We start from the raw sequence: 16122 nt of genomic DNA, 5'->3' as shown, positions 1-16122 counted from the left end.
GATATGACCAACCAGTTCTCTAGACATGCACAGTCTTCAGCAACACTGGTTGTCGGTCATCTGCAGGAATGAAAGGCAGCATCTATAGACCCGGGGTCTAGCTCGGCGCCAACAACAGTAGCTCGCTGTAGCTCTTGGCGCCGTGCGTGGGAACCCCAGCCACCCCTTCTTCCTGAGGGTGCTATTCCTCCCACTGCGCAGCCAGGCACCTCAAGTCACTCTCTTCTCCATCGTCTTCGCTCTCTGTATGCTACGGGGCATACAGCTAGTCACCAGGCTCCATGATCCTGATGTACTCCTCCTGCAGGATGAAAGAGAGAGACACGTGGTTTAGCACGGGTATAACTAAGAACCTCTCTTGGTTAAGTCTGAAGGCCCCTTAACGCATCCTGGAGAGTGCTGGCCACCACTCGGATGGTCAGGGGTTAGTGCGCTGCATGGCTGCCTGAAACCCCAACTTCTTCCACCCCAGTCCACCTGACTGATTGGCAGCAACTTTGCTCATTGGGCTGCAGGCTATGCTCTCAGCTCAGGCATTCTCCTAACCCACACTGCAAAGCTGCACTGTTAGCTTGAACCATGGGGGAGACTGGTCCAAATCGGGGTGGTGACATTGCAAGGGGCTGTGAGTGCCTCCACCAGTGACTGCTCCATGGCCAGCTTTAGCAAGAAGACTGTACAATGTGCCGTCATCCAACTGTTCTACAGTCCACTAAAATGATCATTTTAGCTCTGGAGCACCTGGTGGCACTTTAACCTCTCTGTCTCAATTTCTGATGATAGACTGTCCACTAATATCCATTACAAGCCTACCGACTCCCACAGCTACCTCGACTACAGCTCCTCACACCCCGCTTCCTGTAAGGACTCCATCCCATTCTCTCAGTTCCTTCGTCTCCATCGCATCTGTTCTGATGACGCTACCTTCAAAAACAGTTCCTCTGACATGTCTTCCTTCTTCCTTAACCGAGGTTTTCCACCCACGGTCGTTGACAGGGCCCTCAACCGTGTCCGGCCCATCTCCCGCGCATCCGCCCTCACGCCTTCTCCTCCCTCCCAGAAACATGATAGGGTCCCCCTTGTCCTCACTTATCACCCCACCAGCCTCCGCATTCAAAGGATCATCCTCCGCCATTTCCGCCAACTCCAGCATGATGCCACCACCAAACACATCTTCCCTTCACCCCCCTGGCGGCATTCCGCAGGGATCGTTCCCTCCGGGACACCCTGGTCCACTCCTCCATCCCCCCCCTACCAAAGTAATCATCGATGTACTGGAGAAAGAGTTGTGGGAGGGTTCTTTCTCCGGTGCATCAGTGATTAGTTCGGTGCTGCTTCATGCTCTCGTCTGGACCTGGAAAAATTTATTAATTTTGCTTCCAATTTCCACCCCTCCATCATTTTCACATGGTCCATCTCTGACACTTCCCTTCCCTTCCTTGGCCTCTCTGTCTCAATTTCTGGTGATAGACTGTCCACCAATACCCATTACAAGCCTACCAACTCCCACAGCTACCTCGACTACAGCTCCTCACACCCCACTTCCTGTAAGGACTCCATCCCATTCTCTCAGTTCCTTCGCCTCCGTCGCATCTGTTCTGATGATGCCACTTTCAAAAACAGTTCCTCTGACATGTCCTCCTTCTTCCTTAACCGAGGTTTTCCAACCACGGTGGTTGACAGGGCCCTCAACCGTGTCCGGCCCATCTCCTGCGCATCCGCCCTCACACCTTCTTCTCCCTCCCAGAAACACGATAGGGTCCCCCTTGTCCTCACTTATCACTCCACCAGCCTCCGCATTCAAAGGATCATCCTCCGCCATTTCCGCCAACTCCAGCATGATGCCACCACCAAACACATCTTCCCTTCACCTCCCTGGCGGCATTCCGCAGGGATCGTTCCCTCCGGGACACCCTGGTCCACTACTCCATCATCCCCTACACTTCAACCCCCTCGCACGGCACCTTACCATGCAACCGCAGAAGGTGCAACACCTGCCCCTTTACTACCCCTCTCCTCACCGTCCAAGGGCCCAAACACTCCTTTCAAGTGAAGCAGCATTTCACTTGCACTTCCCTCAATTTAGTCTACTGCGTTCGTTGCTCCCAATGCGGTTTCTTCTACATTGGAGAGACCAAACGCAGACTGGGTGAGCGCTTTGCAGAACACCTTCGGTCTGTCTGCAAGCATTACCCAGACCTCCCTGTCGCTTGCCATTTTAACGCTCCACCCTGTTCTCATGCACACATGTCCGTCCGTGGCTTGCTGCATTATTCCAGTGAAGCTCAACGCAAATTGGAGGAACAGCACCTCATCTTCCGACTAGGCACTTTACAGCCTTCCTGACTGAATATTGAGTTCAACAATTTTAGATCATGAACTCTCTCCTCCACCCCCACCCCCTTTCCGATTCCCCCCCTTTTTTTTCCAATAATTTATGTAGATTTTTCTTTTCCCACCTACTTCCATTATTTTTAAATGTATTTCCATCCATTGTTTTATCTCTACCTTTTAGCCTTTTATGATTCCTTCACCCCACCCCCACTAGGGCTATCTGTACCGTGCTTGTCCTGCTTTCTACCCTTAATTAGCACATTCTTTAAATAATATCATCACCTCCAACACCTCTTTGGCCTTTTGTCTGTGACATCTTTTGGTTATCTCCACCAATCACTGGCCCTCTATCCAGCTCTACTTGTCCCACCCCCCTTAAAGCAGCTTATATTTCACCTCTCTTCTATTTTTACTTAGTTCTGTTGAAGGGTTATTCGGACTCCAAACGTTAACCGTGTTCCTCTCCGCAGATGCTGCCAGACCTGCTGAATTTTTCCAGGTATTTATGGTGTCCTTTAAAATCCAGCCTAGAGTTTCTCTTATGCTCAGTACTTCTATGTCTTTGCTGTCGTATAAATTTTTTTAAAAATATTCTGCAGCCATTATTAGATGTGTTAGTATTGGTTCAGGTCAGAGCTCCAGTTCACCCCAACAGAAAACCCATCTGCCCAAGGCAGGCACACAAAACGGCCGAGACCACTGTTAGTGCATGCATTGAGCTTTAATAAAAAGACTCAAACCAAGTGAAAGAATGTAGGTGAGCAAGAGGAAGATTTACAAACAAAGGAGGTGAGAAAGGGAAAGTGGGAAAAAAAGAGGAAAAAAGTCAGCGACGTATGAATGAGAGATACGGTCGTTTTTCCTCTCATCATATGCTTTTCCTCCTCAATGGCAGAAGAAAGCTGTTGACAATTTAGGTTTGGCACAGATACATTTTCAGAATCAGTGGTATCAGTAGATCCCTTGAGCATTAAGTGCTCTACTTTTACAGGACATGATTCACACTTTTATATATCTATTGGCACAATAGCGTAACCAAGGGTTATAACAGCAGCATCATTTTGTGACCTGGATAAAATCCCCATGAATTTTGCAAGTGTATTTCTTCAACCTCTTCAAAGGTTTCAGAGTTAATACTAGATGAGGTGAGGCTTTATTCAAAGTGCTTTATTCCAGTGAATAAAGTTCACTCATTTCCATCAATACAACTCATCTCTGTGTAATAAAAATGAATATGCTGCACTATCTTTATCTTGTTTGACTTCAATAAACCAACCTCACCTGATTTTTTGAGCCTTCCCTTTTTGAGGCCTTTTTGTCTAAGTGATTCTACGTTGCAAAAGATGTTTTTTTAGTGTCTGGCATACTGCTTTTATTCCCAACCATGAACAGTCAAAGAGGTCAAAAATCTTCCAACACAATAGGTGTGAGACATTTATACATTACAGATCCATCCTAGAGTGCAGGCGGGGCCTTGAACTTGTTACCTTAAAAGCAGTGCCTCCAACATTGCAACACTCGCTCAAAAATTCATTGAAGGGGCAGTCTTGATTATGTGTTCAAGTCTCTGGAATGGGACTTGAACCCACAATCTTCTAACTCAGGAGGTAAAAGTGCTACCCACTAGGGTACTGACACCTACACTGGAACAACTCCAAAAGTGAATATTGCAGCTAAGAGGCATTATTTCAATCAACATGCACAGGACATTGATGATTTTACAATGGAGCAGCCTTGACAAAATCATTCGTGTTGTATTAATTTACAGACATGACAGGTCAACTTATAAGTTAGTGGGGGGGGGAAATAAACATTATACCTTGTATTTATGAAATTTTATCACTTGCAGTTGACAAGACCATAACAGATGAAGCTGCCTTTGGTAATGTCAAAAGTTTTGCTGAAAGAGGTTCATTGGCAGATATTAATTAAACAAACACTGGTACTTTTATTCACAACAAGGTGGTATCACAAAAAGGCTGATAAACCATTAACAAGCACACAATATTTCCACTTTGGGTCTGACAAATAGTGTCTTACATCCTAAGAAAACCACACATTATGGCAATCAGCACACTTTGCTGAAGTCTAATCATCTTCACACCCAGGGGATTAAGTAACTGAAATAGGTATTGCTGAAAATAGAGACATGTCGAAGCTTTTCATTTTGCACTCATCAGGACACCGCAAGAATACCAATATAAGGGGAAAACAACAATTTATACTGTATGTGGAAAGAGTGCTGATTGGTTGGCAAGTGGACTCTGATTGGTAGAGATGTTGCCATTGAGAATGCACCAGTGATGGTGACTGACAGTTAACTGTAAAGCAATGTTTGAAATTTAAAACAGACAGCTTGACCCTGATTGGTCAAGGTATTGCCCTGAGGAATGAGCCAGCAAATGGATGTCACTTATTTTGTTTAGCTGAAACAGGTGCAATGCGTGTACATGTTCTTTCTGTCTGCAAAGAACAGGGCTCTGTGTATTATTATATGTAGCTTCCAGTACACACAAACGCGTGACACTGTGAGCCTGACTGACAGTCTTAAATTGGTTGTCAGTATAATTCTTAGCACACTGAGGATTATTTAGCAAATGTTGTCCAATCACAGAATCACATCTAATTCTGGACACTGTGTTTTGAGTTTTGCAAGCATGGGCCGGTTGGGTACAATCTGCCCATTGCAAAGTGGCTGGGACATGCTGTTTGATACAATCTGCCAGTCTTTGGCGTGTATGGCTACATGCCTAGCACTACACTGACACTGAAATTCATATACTACAATGCTCATTTGTGTGATAGGCAGAATGTTTTTTGGCTTGATAGCAGCATTCTGTTAGTGGCAAATACCATACATGTTACTACTGCATAGTAGCAGCATGAAACACCTAGCTTCACCTGTTGCTCAAATTTTAGAAATACATTACCCTGGAAGGTCCAAGGTGAGGTAGACTGGACACTTTTCAGGGCCGAATGTGATGGTCTTAGGCCCGTTCATGAGTTTGAGTGATATACAGCGTGAAATGATCTGATCAGGGAAACGTGTCTTCGAAGGGATGACACCTAACCTCCTACCCCTTGCATATTTCCGATATGTGGATGATACATTTGCTATATTTAAATCTGCAGCTGCATTTAATAACTTCCTTGCATATCTTAATGGGCTCCATCCTGTTCTCAAATTCACCTTTGAAATGGAGTAGTCAAATGAACTTTCCTTCCTTTACGTACTACTTGAGAAATCTGCCCGGGGATTCTCTACCATGATCTACCACAAGCCTTCCATCACTGGTCTGTACAAGCATTGGGATTCTTACAGCTCCACACACTATAAGATTGGTTTTAGCACCAACCTTGTAAATAGGTCCCAAGTCCTTTGCTCACCATGCAAGCTTATTGCTGAAATAGGGCGCATCAAAGGCATCCTGCAGGGTAATAGTGACCTTGATCAGACCATTTCACACTGTATATCACGCAAGTTCATGAATGGACCTAAGGCCGTCACTTTCTGCCCTGAAAAATGCCCAGTCTACCTCAGATTACCCTGGAAGGGCAAGGTATCTCAAAATGTTGAACTAGATGTTACACGCTGCTACAATGCAGCAGCAACACGAATGATATTCGCCACTAATATGATGCTGTTGTCAAGCCATAAAGACGTACTGTCTATGAGTTTTGTAGTGTATGAATTTCAATGCCAGTGTGATGATAGGTATGTAGGCCATATGTCCCAAAGGCTAGCAAATTATATCAAACAGCATGTCCCAGCCGCTGCTCACAACAGGCAAAGTACAGACCGTACCCAACCGTGCTTACAAAACTCAAAACAGTGTCCAATATTAGATGCGATTCCCTGATTGGACAACATTTGCTAAATAATCCCGAGTGTGCGAAGAATTATGCTGACAACCAATTTAAGAATTTCAGTTGGACTCGCAGCGTGGTGCATTTGCGTGTACTGGAAGCTACATATATTAATACACAGGGCCCTGTCCTTTGCAGACAGAAAGAACATGTACAATGAACATGAACATTGCACCTGTTTAAGCTGAACAAAATAAGTGACAGCCATTCGCTGATTCATTCCTCAGGGCAATGCCTTGACCAATCAGGGTCAAGCTGCCTGGTTTAAATTTCAAACCATGCTTGGCAATTAACCACCAGTCACCATCATTGGTGCATTCTTCACGGCAACACCTCTACCAATCAGAGTCCACTTGCCAACCAGTCAGCACTCTCTTCATACAGTATAAATTGTTGTTTTCCCCTTATATTGGTATTCTTGCGAAGTGTCCTGATAAATGCAAGGCAAAAAGCTTCGACGTCTCTTTTTTCAGCAATACTCAATTTCTGTACTACCAAACACCTAACAGAAATGACTGTTACCTCAAGTTAAAGCACTAAGTCTTCACAATTTGCATGCAGCAAAGGGAAACTGCTGGAAATGTCAATTTTCAGGTGCTTTCAAAGGAAATGTACTCGCAATATAACATACAGGTTTGCCACATTGTTGGCCTAGCCAGTGGTGCCTACATCCCATGAATGAATAAAAAAAAAAATCCATGCAAAGATATTTCTTTTGGTTTAAGGTTTCTGCTTCAATATGTTTCACCTTAAGCACAATAACATCATTCACATTGACTTTATACGTTAAAGTGTGCATGTTGCAATGTCCAATCTAACACAAGTGGACTTTTATACCTGAACTCCGAACCTTATTTCTGTTCTCCACTCAAAACTTCTAGAGTGAACAAAATCCTTCTACAATACTAACTTGTGTAATGCACTTTAATAGGCATTAAGAGAATGCAACCAAGACAGCCATAATTGAAAGTTTGGTTACACTAATAAAAATTAAAAGCCTGCACAAACATTAAGCCAGCGCAACAAGTGTTTGCTTTCATCAGCTAAGTATGATGATTATAGTCGAACTGAAAAACAAAGAGAATCCTAAATAATTGCTCAGAAAAAAAACAGGTGGTATTTGTACATATATCAACCTTCACAATCTTAAATGGGGTTTTTGTGATGGTATCACACTTTTTTTTTTGAAAATGCAACTCGCTGCATAAAAGAAATTCTCATCTTGCCTCTGGTCTTTTGCTAATTACTTTAAATCTGTTTTCCCTGGTTACTAATTTTTCTGTTAGTGAAAACAGTTTCTCCTTATTTACACCATCAATACTATTTATTATTTTGAACACATCTTTCATACCAACCTTAACCTTCTCTGCTCTAAAAAAAAATAATCCCACCTTCTCCACATATCTGAAGACCCTCATCACTGGTACAATTTTGGTAAACCTCCTCAGCATCTTTTCCAAGGTCTTGACATCCTTCCTAAAGTGGTGGTGCCTTGAACTGGACACAGTGCTCCAGCATGCAGGCATTATAGAGTAGTTATAATGGGGGACTATAATTACCCAAGTGTAGACTGGGGCAATGACAGCGTAAAGGGCAGAGAGGGGCAAAAGTTCCTAGATTGCGCTCAGGAGAATTTTCTACAGTAGTATGTGTCCAATTCAGCAAGAAGAGACACACAGTTGGACCTGGCTCTTGGAAATTAGGTGGGCCAAGTAGATCAAGTGTCAGTGGGGGAACATTTAGGAGACAGTGATCATTGTATTATATGCTTTAGGATGATGATAGAAAAGGATGATAGGCAACCCAGAATAAGAATAATTAACAGGGCGAGTGCCAACTTGGATGGGGCAAGAGCAGACCTGGGCCAAATAGACTGGAATGAAAGACTGGCAGGAAAAACTGTAGCTGAACAATGGGCTACCTTCAAAAAAGAATTGGTTCGGGCACAGTCAAGGTATATTCCATCGAAAGGGAAAGGTAGGACAAACAAATCCAGAGCTCCTTGGATCAAAAACAAGATTGAAATTAAGATAAAGAAGAAAAAGTGCGCTTATGACAGGTGTCAGGTAGAAAATACAACTGAGAATCAAGAGGAATACAGGAGGTTCAGAGGGGAAGTGAAAAAGCATATTAGAGAAGCAAAGAGGTATTGAGAGAAAAGACTGGCAGCCAACATAAAGGGGAATCCCAAAATCTTAGGCATATAAATAGTAAAAGGGTGGTAAAAGGAGAAATAGGGCCGATCAGGGACCTAAAAGGGATTTTACACATGGACGAAGGGGCTATGGCTGAGGTATTAAATGAATACTAAGCATCCTTCTTTACCAAGGAGGAAGGATGTGTTGGCCATGGAGAGGGTCCAGAGGAGGTTCACGAGAATGGTCCCAGGAATGAAAGGCTTAACATATATGAGGAACTTTTGAGGACTCTGGGTCTATACTCGATGGAGTTTAGAAGGATGAGGGGGGATCTGATTGAAACTTACAGAATACTGAAAGGCCTGGATAGAGTGGACGTAGGGAAGATGTTTCCATTAGTAGGAGTGACTTCCTATGTCTTCTGGTCTTATGCTAACCAGGACGTGGTGAGGACGAGGAAACTCTATCACTAGAAGGGTTCAAAATTGATAAGGAGGAAGTGTTGAATAGACTGTCAGTAATTAAAGTTGACAAAGCACCGGGACCAAATGGGATGCATCCAACGATATTGAAGGAAGTGAGAGTAGAAATTGCAGGGGCACTGGCCATAATCTTTCAGTCTTCCCTAGACTCTGAGGTGGTGCCAGAGGACTGGAGAATTGCAAACATTACGCCCTTGTTCAAAAAAAGATTGTAAGGATAAGCCCAGCAATTAAAGGCCAGTCAGCTTAACTTCAGTGGCGGGCAAGATTCTAGAAACAATTATTTGGGACAGAATTAGTAGTCACATGGAAAAATATGGGTTGATAAGGAAGAGCCAGCTTGGATTTCTAAAGGATAAATTGTGATTAACTAACCTGGAGTTTTTTGAAGAGGTAACAAAAAAGGTTGATGAGGGTAATGCTATTGATGTGGCGTACATGGACTTTGAAAAGGTATTTGACACAGTGCCACACAACAGACTTGTGAGAAAAGCTTTCGCTCATGGAATAAAAGGGACAGTAGCAGCGTGGATACAGAATTGGCTGAAAAATAGGAAGCAGAGAGTAATGGTCAATGTATATTTTTTGGACTGGAGGAAGGTTTGTAGTGGAGTTCCCCAGGGGTTGGTATTGGGACCCTTGCTTTTCCTGATCTAGGTCTAGGTGTGCAGGAGACAATTTCAAAGTTTGCGGATGATACGAAGCTTGGGAGCGTTGTGAACTGCGAGGAGGATGGTGTGGAACTTCAAGAGGACGTAGGCAAGTTGGTGGAGTGGGCAGAGAGGTGGCAAATGAAGTTCACTGTGGAGAAGTGAGAGGTGATGTATTTTGGTAGGAAGAACAGACAATATAAAATAAGGGGTGAAATTTTGAAGGGGGTGCAGGAGCAGAAAGACTTGGGTGTATATGTGCATAGGTCATTGAAGGTGGCAGGACAGGTGGAGAGAGCAGTTCATAAAGCATATAGTATCCTGGGCTTTATTAATAGGGGCAAGAGTGCAAGGGCAGGGAGGTTATGCTGAATATTAGACCTCAGCTGGAATATTATGTACAGTTCTGGACACCATTTTATAGGAAGGATGTGAATACATTGGAGGGAGTGCAGAAGATGTTTACGAGAATGGTTCCCAGGATGAGAAACTTCAGCTATGAGGATAGATTGGAGAGGTTGGGGCTATTCTCCTTGGAGGGAAGGAGATTTCTGTGGTGTAGACCTTTATGACTCTATTTGATAGAGATGTTCAAGATCATGAAGGGGCTGGACAGAGTAGACAGGGAGAAGTTATTCCCACTCGTAAAAGGATCAAAGACAAGGCGGCACAGATTTAAAGTGATTTGCAAAAGAAGCAAGTGTGAAGTAAGAAAAAACTTCTTCACACGAGTGGTTCAGGTCTGGAATGCACTGCCTGGAAGTGTAGTGGAGGCAGGTTCAATCGAGGCACTTGAATAGAAACAGGTACGGAGAAAAGGCAGGGCAGTGGCACTAGGTCATAATGCTCATTTGGAGAGCTGGTGCAGACACAATGGGCCAAATGGCCTCCTTCCGTATCGTTAAAATTCTGAGGCCTAACCAGTGACTTATAAAGGTTTAGAATAACTTCCTTGCTTTTGTACTCTGTACCTCTATTTATAAAGCCAAGGATCCCTTAACAGCCATATGAACTTTGTCTTGCCAGCTTCAAAGTCTTATGTGAACGCCCAGGTTTCTTTGCTCTTGTATCCCAAAAATACACTATTTAGTATTTATAGCCTCTCCTCACGATTCCTCCCAAAATGCATAACTTCACAACTCTCGCATTAAATTTCATCTGCTGTGTGTCTATCTGCCTGTTTCACCAGTCTATACCACCCCCTGAAGTCTGCTCCTATCCTCCGTACTGTTTACACATTTCCAAGCTCGATGCCACTTTCAAATTTTAATATTATGCCCTGTATAACCAAGTTCAGGTAATTAATATATATCAGAAAAAGCAGTGATTCTAATAGCGATCCCAGGGCAATACCGCCATATACTTCTTTCCAGTCTGGAAAATAACAGTTCGTCACTGCTCTCCACTTTCTGTCTCATTGCCAATTTTGTATCTACACTGCCACCGTCTCTTTAACTGCCTTTGGCTTTAATTTTTCAAACACGTAATATTTTATTAAACATCTGTCCACCATCTACAAGGTACAAGTTAGGAGTGCGATGGAATACTCTCCACCTGCCTGGAGGAGCGCAGCTCCCACTACACTCAAGAAGCTTGACATCATCCAGGACAAAGCAGCTCACTTGATTGGCACCTCATCCACAACCTTAAACATTCACTCCCTCCACACCAACGCACAGTGGCAGCAGTGTGTACCATCTACAAGATGCACTGCAGGAATTCACCAAGGCTCCTTAGACAGCACCTCCCTAACCCTCAACCACTACCACCTAGAAGGACAAGGGCAGCAGATAGATGGGAACACCACCACGTGGAAGTTCCCCTCCAAGTCACTTGCCATTCTGACTTGAAAATATATTGCTATTCCTTCACTGTGACTGGGTAAAAATCCTGGAACTCCCTTCCTAACAGCACCGTGGGTGTACCTATCCCGCATGGACTGCAGCGATTCAAGAAAGCAGCTTATCACCACCTCAAGGGCAACTAGAGATGGGCAATAAATGATGGCCCAGCCAGCGATGCCCACATCCCGTGAGTGAATTAAAAAAAATTAAGGGTGGCATATAAATACAAGCTGTTTTTATTATTGATCTCTACCAAAAGCCTAGAATAGGTTCTTATGTGGAGCATATTGAACATGATATTCGCTGACAGAGCAAGACCTAAATTAACCATACTGCGCTATTTCAACCTATTCATAAACCAAAAGGGGTGCACTAGGTCTTTTGAATTTATTCCTGGTGACTGTTGTGAAACAATTACAATGGTGTAATGGTACAGGAAATGATTCAAGCTATTTGTTTCACAGCTGAGTACAAAAATTAACAACTTCCTAATTTTTGATTCAATAGAGAGAGAAACCTGAACTGAATTCAGATGATGTATCTCAGTTTGACTCCCAACATATTGCTGAATTCATTTGACAGAAAATAATTAAACATCGATGCTCATTAGTGCATACTTTTTGTGCAAAAGATAAAGTAAGACTTTACAAATCATGTTTCAGGGAACTTTCCTGTGGCTCCCCAGGCTACATGAGCAAGAAAGAAGAATGTTGGTGGTTTGGATCAGCTGTTCCAGCACACATTTCCCATGGTTTCAGCTATTTACAGGGTCTTACCCACTTGCTGAAGATCTGAAATCACAATTGCGCTGCTCAAACTTCACCTCCTACTGCCCGATGTCAAAGCAATGTTGGTCTCAGTCACAGAGAAGTTGGTGGCACAAATCATTACAACCTCATGATTACATGATATGTGGTAGCACCAATTGCACAAGACCTGCAAGGAGAGGAAAATCGTAAGATTACATTGAAATTTTACATTTTTCTACTTGGTGTACTAAAGCACATTGCAAAGTTGTTACTGAAAAGGGTTTTTTTTAAATCTACCATGGATATGTAATGCTCCAGCACTCTAGAGCCAAAGCAGATGCTTCCCTTTTTAATGAAACTTCAGCTGATAATTTTCTCAGGCACATTTGGAGTTGGAATAATTTGAGGAATAGATGCCCATGGCCGAGAGGTCAAGTTTAAAATACATGCCAAAGGGTTATCCGCTAAGGAAATAAGAAAAAAGGGAATACATATTCATGAATGGCAACATTTTTTTTAAAAAGCACTATGTAAAATCGATTAACAACTTGCATTTATTTAGCATCTTTAACAAAGTAAAATGTCCCAAGGCATTTCACAAGAGCATAATCAAAATTTCATACCAAACAAATTCAGGAGATGTTAGGACAAGTGACTGAGAACTGGGTCAGAGAGGTAGAGTTAAGGAGTGAATTAAAGGAGGAGAGAGGTTTATGGAGGAATTCCAGATCCTGAGGTCCAAGCAGCTGAAGGCACAAACGTGCAGTGATTAATATCAGAGATGCACAAGAGACCAAAAGTGGAGCAGCGCAGAGTTCTTGGAGGGTTGGAAGAGATTACAGACAGGGAGGGGCAAGGTTAAGGAAGGATTTGAACACAGGTGTTTCAACTGAAATTCTGCCCTCCAACCTTAGTTTCAGAGTGTAGCAATGGCCTCAGCTTCCCTGCATTTTCCCTCCAAAGGGGGTTCTGCCATAAAGCACCTGGTAGCAAACATCAGAGTAAGCTTCGACATTCACAAAGTAGCTGAAGGAAGCAAACACAAACTGTCCCCAGATGTCAATGATATTCTACTAAATGTAACTAACCACACCTCCAAGCCCCCAACCTACTTCATTTCCAACATCGTCCAAAAGATCCAAGAGTTCAACCAACTCTCATGTTATGAGCAGAAATTCCCCAAACACAAAGGTACGGTTCATTCTGTAAAATATTCTTAAACTTATCAGGCGGGCTCAACTACTCTAACCCATCTCCTCAATTTCACAAATTACAACTCATTCAGAATGCTATGACTCTCAGTCTCTCTTGCACATGGCTGACCTGTACTCCAACTCCATTTCCCCATCTTCTCTCCATCTCCATTTATACACTCAACTAACAAATTAACTATAAATCTCAGCCCTAGATCGGTTCAACTGACCCAACATCCGTTATGTCAGGGAACTTAATATGCTCTCCCCAGTTCCTTATTCCCAAAGACAGTGTTCTCTCTGGGAACACAGCTCCTTATAACAGTGTATACAAGTAGTTATTGACATTTATCTTAGTAAATTAATGATCTGACAAGAGTAAAACAAATGGGAGGGACTGTGATAAATTACAAAACAACATTAATAAACTTGCAGAGTGGGTGTCGAATTGGCAAATGAATTTCAATGTAGCTAAGTGTGAGTTGGCGCATTTTGAAATAAAGAATAGGGAAGCAACAACATATGCCTTGGAAGTAATAGTCTAAGTGAGGTAGAGAATGAGAGGAGGTTTGTGTGGAGCATAAACATGACCTGAAAAGGGACACAGAGTCATTTACAGCACAGAAGGAACCTGCTCAATCCCTGTAGCACTTCAGATTTAAGGTAAGTGGGAACATATTTGTTCTGATCCCTCTTTATCTGACACTGATTTATCTTCAAGTAACTATTTTCAGTCTACTTTAGCTAAAGCTTCAGCAAATCAGCTTTTCCCCAAATGGCTACTTTTATTTGGTTCTAGCTTCATCCTTTCCCAAAATTCCCTAATTCTAACTGAATTATGATCACCCAAGTTCTCCCCAACTGATAGCCCTTCCACCTGCCCAGCTTTATTCACTAAAACTAAACAACTCTCACTGCCACATTGTTTTTTGCATTTCTCAGCCTACATATTTGACATTCTATCTCCGTCTATTTGGGATCAAAAGTACACTCCCAGCAATGTGAAAGTTTATTTTCTTCGTCTTCATTTCAATTTAAATGGCTTTATTTGATGTTCCTTCTAATTCATCATCCTTCCTCACTGCTGTGATTATTTCTTTAATTGATATTGCAAACACCTTCCTTTTTACCCTCCTCTTTATCGCGTCTGAAAACCAGTAACCATGAATTTTGAACTGCATTTTCTGTCCTTCAAGCCATGTTTCAGTGATAGCTATGTCATACTTCCAAGTGTTTATCTGCGCCCTCAACTCATCAACCTTATTCGCTAGACTTCCTGAATTGATATGTATCACTAAACAACTCAATTGCTAGACTTAGTTTCCTCAGCCTTCCATAGTCATTTAATTTCTGCCTTCTATTTTTATTTTTCCTTCTCTTCCTTCTGAACCTAAGTTCCAGTTCCCAGCCACCTGCCAAGCTAGTTTAATCCGTTCCTGACAGTGTTAGCAAACCTCACCACTAAGATACTGATCCTGACTCTATTCAGGTGTGGAGGTCGCTAACTTCAACTTCTGACGGACCTCGGAGATTTTGTGCACTTGCAGACTGGGAGTGAGCAAGATGGTGACATAGAGGTAATGTCACTGGATTAGTAACCCAGAGGCCCAGACTAATGTTCTGGTGACAAATGTTCAAATGCCACCATGACAGCTGGTGGAATTTAAATTCAATTAATAATCTGGAATTTAAAAACTAATCTCAGTAATGGTGACCATGAAGCCATTGCCAACTGTTGTAAAAACCTATCTGGTTCACTAATATCCTTTAGGGAAGGAAATTTGCCGTCCTTACCTGGTCTAGCCAACATGTGACTCCAGACTCTCAACGATGTGGTTGACTCTTAACTGCCCTCTGAAATCATGTGCTCATGGGCAATTAGGGATGGGCAACAAATGCTCGCCAGAGACGCTCACATCCCATTAAAGAATAAATTACGTGCACAATTTTACATTTTCACATTTTGTGCGCCCAGCGCACCTGTGCAAGGAGGAAAATGGCACGAAAACCCAGGTCTGGAGTGGAGTGCCATTGAGAAGAAGAGTCCCAGGCAGTGGACAGGGAGAGGGGACAGGGAGAGGTCCCATGGGAGAAGAGATAGAGAGAGGTCCCAAGAAGGGTCAGGGACAGGAAGGGGTCCAAATTCAATTAAAAAGAGAGGAGCCGGCAAAAAAGGCTACAAACAGGAAAAAGACTGCAGGTAGCAGGCTTTATGTGAAGAGGGCATCCGAGGGTTGGTGATTCCATGCTGCAGGCCGTTGGGGCAAAGATGCTCCTTTGAAGCAGTAGTGGTCTATTCAGCACAGTCGAAGAGCTAAGCTGTGTTTTTTTTGAATTGGTGCTGGAGTGCATATTCAGGAATCCAGGGGAATGGGATCTCGGGAGATGAGAATGAAACTCTGCAAGGTGGGCTGTTGTTGATGCCGGCCAAGTTGGGGTGACTTTTGGAGATAATTCTGAGGTTAGATCTTTGAAGTTGAAGACTGGAATCCCTCGTGAGAGGGAGACAGAGGGCAGAATTTTGCCATCGGCGAGCAGGGGGTGGGGCCCACTCACCGACACACAAAATGACGCAAGATGATGTTGGGCGGAACCCCCGACGTCATCCCAGCCCATTTAAATTTGCAGGAAAGCGGGCCCACAGCAAAATCAGATGTGCACCCGCCGACCTGTCAATGGCCAATTGAGGCCATTGACTGAGTCAATTATACAGGCCAGGAGCCCCAGCGGCAAATAGATAAAACATGAAACCTCATCCAGCGGTGGGATGAGGTTTCATGCAGGGTTTTAAAAAGTTTAATAAAGTTATTATGTAAATTATGAACATGTCCCAGCTCATGTGACATTGTCACATGAGGGGGACAT

The 16122-nt window shown here is 43.2% G+C and overlaps 1 protein-coding gene across 4 annotated transcripts in view; it reads right to left on the bottom strand.

Annotated features, from left to right (window-relative positions):
* LOC144680703 (signal-induced proliferation-associated 1-like protein 2) overlaps positions 1 to 16122 on the bottom strand; it is a 637588-nt gene that overhangs the window by 528399 nt on the left and 93067 nt on the right. For 3 of the 4 annotated variants that reach the window (XM_078541959.1, XM_078541961.1, XM_078541962.1), the window contains exon 2: positions 12082 to 12251. The gene's annotated coding sequence lies outside the window, so the exon portion shown is untranslated. The remainder of the gene's footprint in view (positions 1 to 12081; positions 12252 to 16122) is intronic. The other variant, XM_078541960.1, reaches the window with a different exon arrangement.

Source organism: Cetorhinus maximus, chromosome 5 (assembly GCF_964194155.1).
Source record: "Cetorhinus maximus chromosome 5, sCetMax3.hap1.1, whole genome shotgun sequence".
Classification (NCBI taxonomy): Eukaryota; Metazoa; Chordata; class Chondrichthyes; order Lamniformes; family Cetorhinidae; genus Cetorhinus; species Cetorhinus maximus.
The sequence above is the reverse complement of the archived record's forward strand: the minus strand, read 5'-3'. Positions and strand labels throughout refer to the sequence as shown.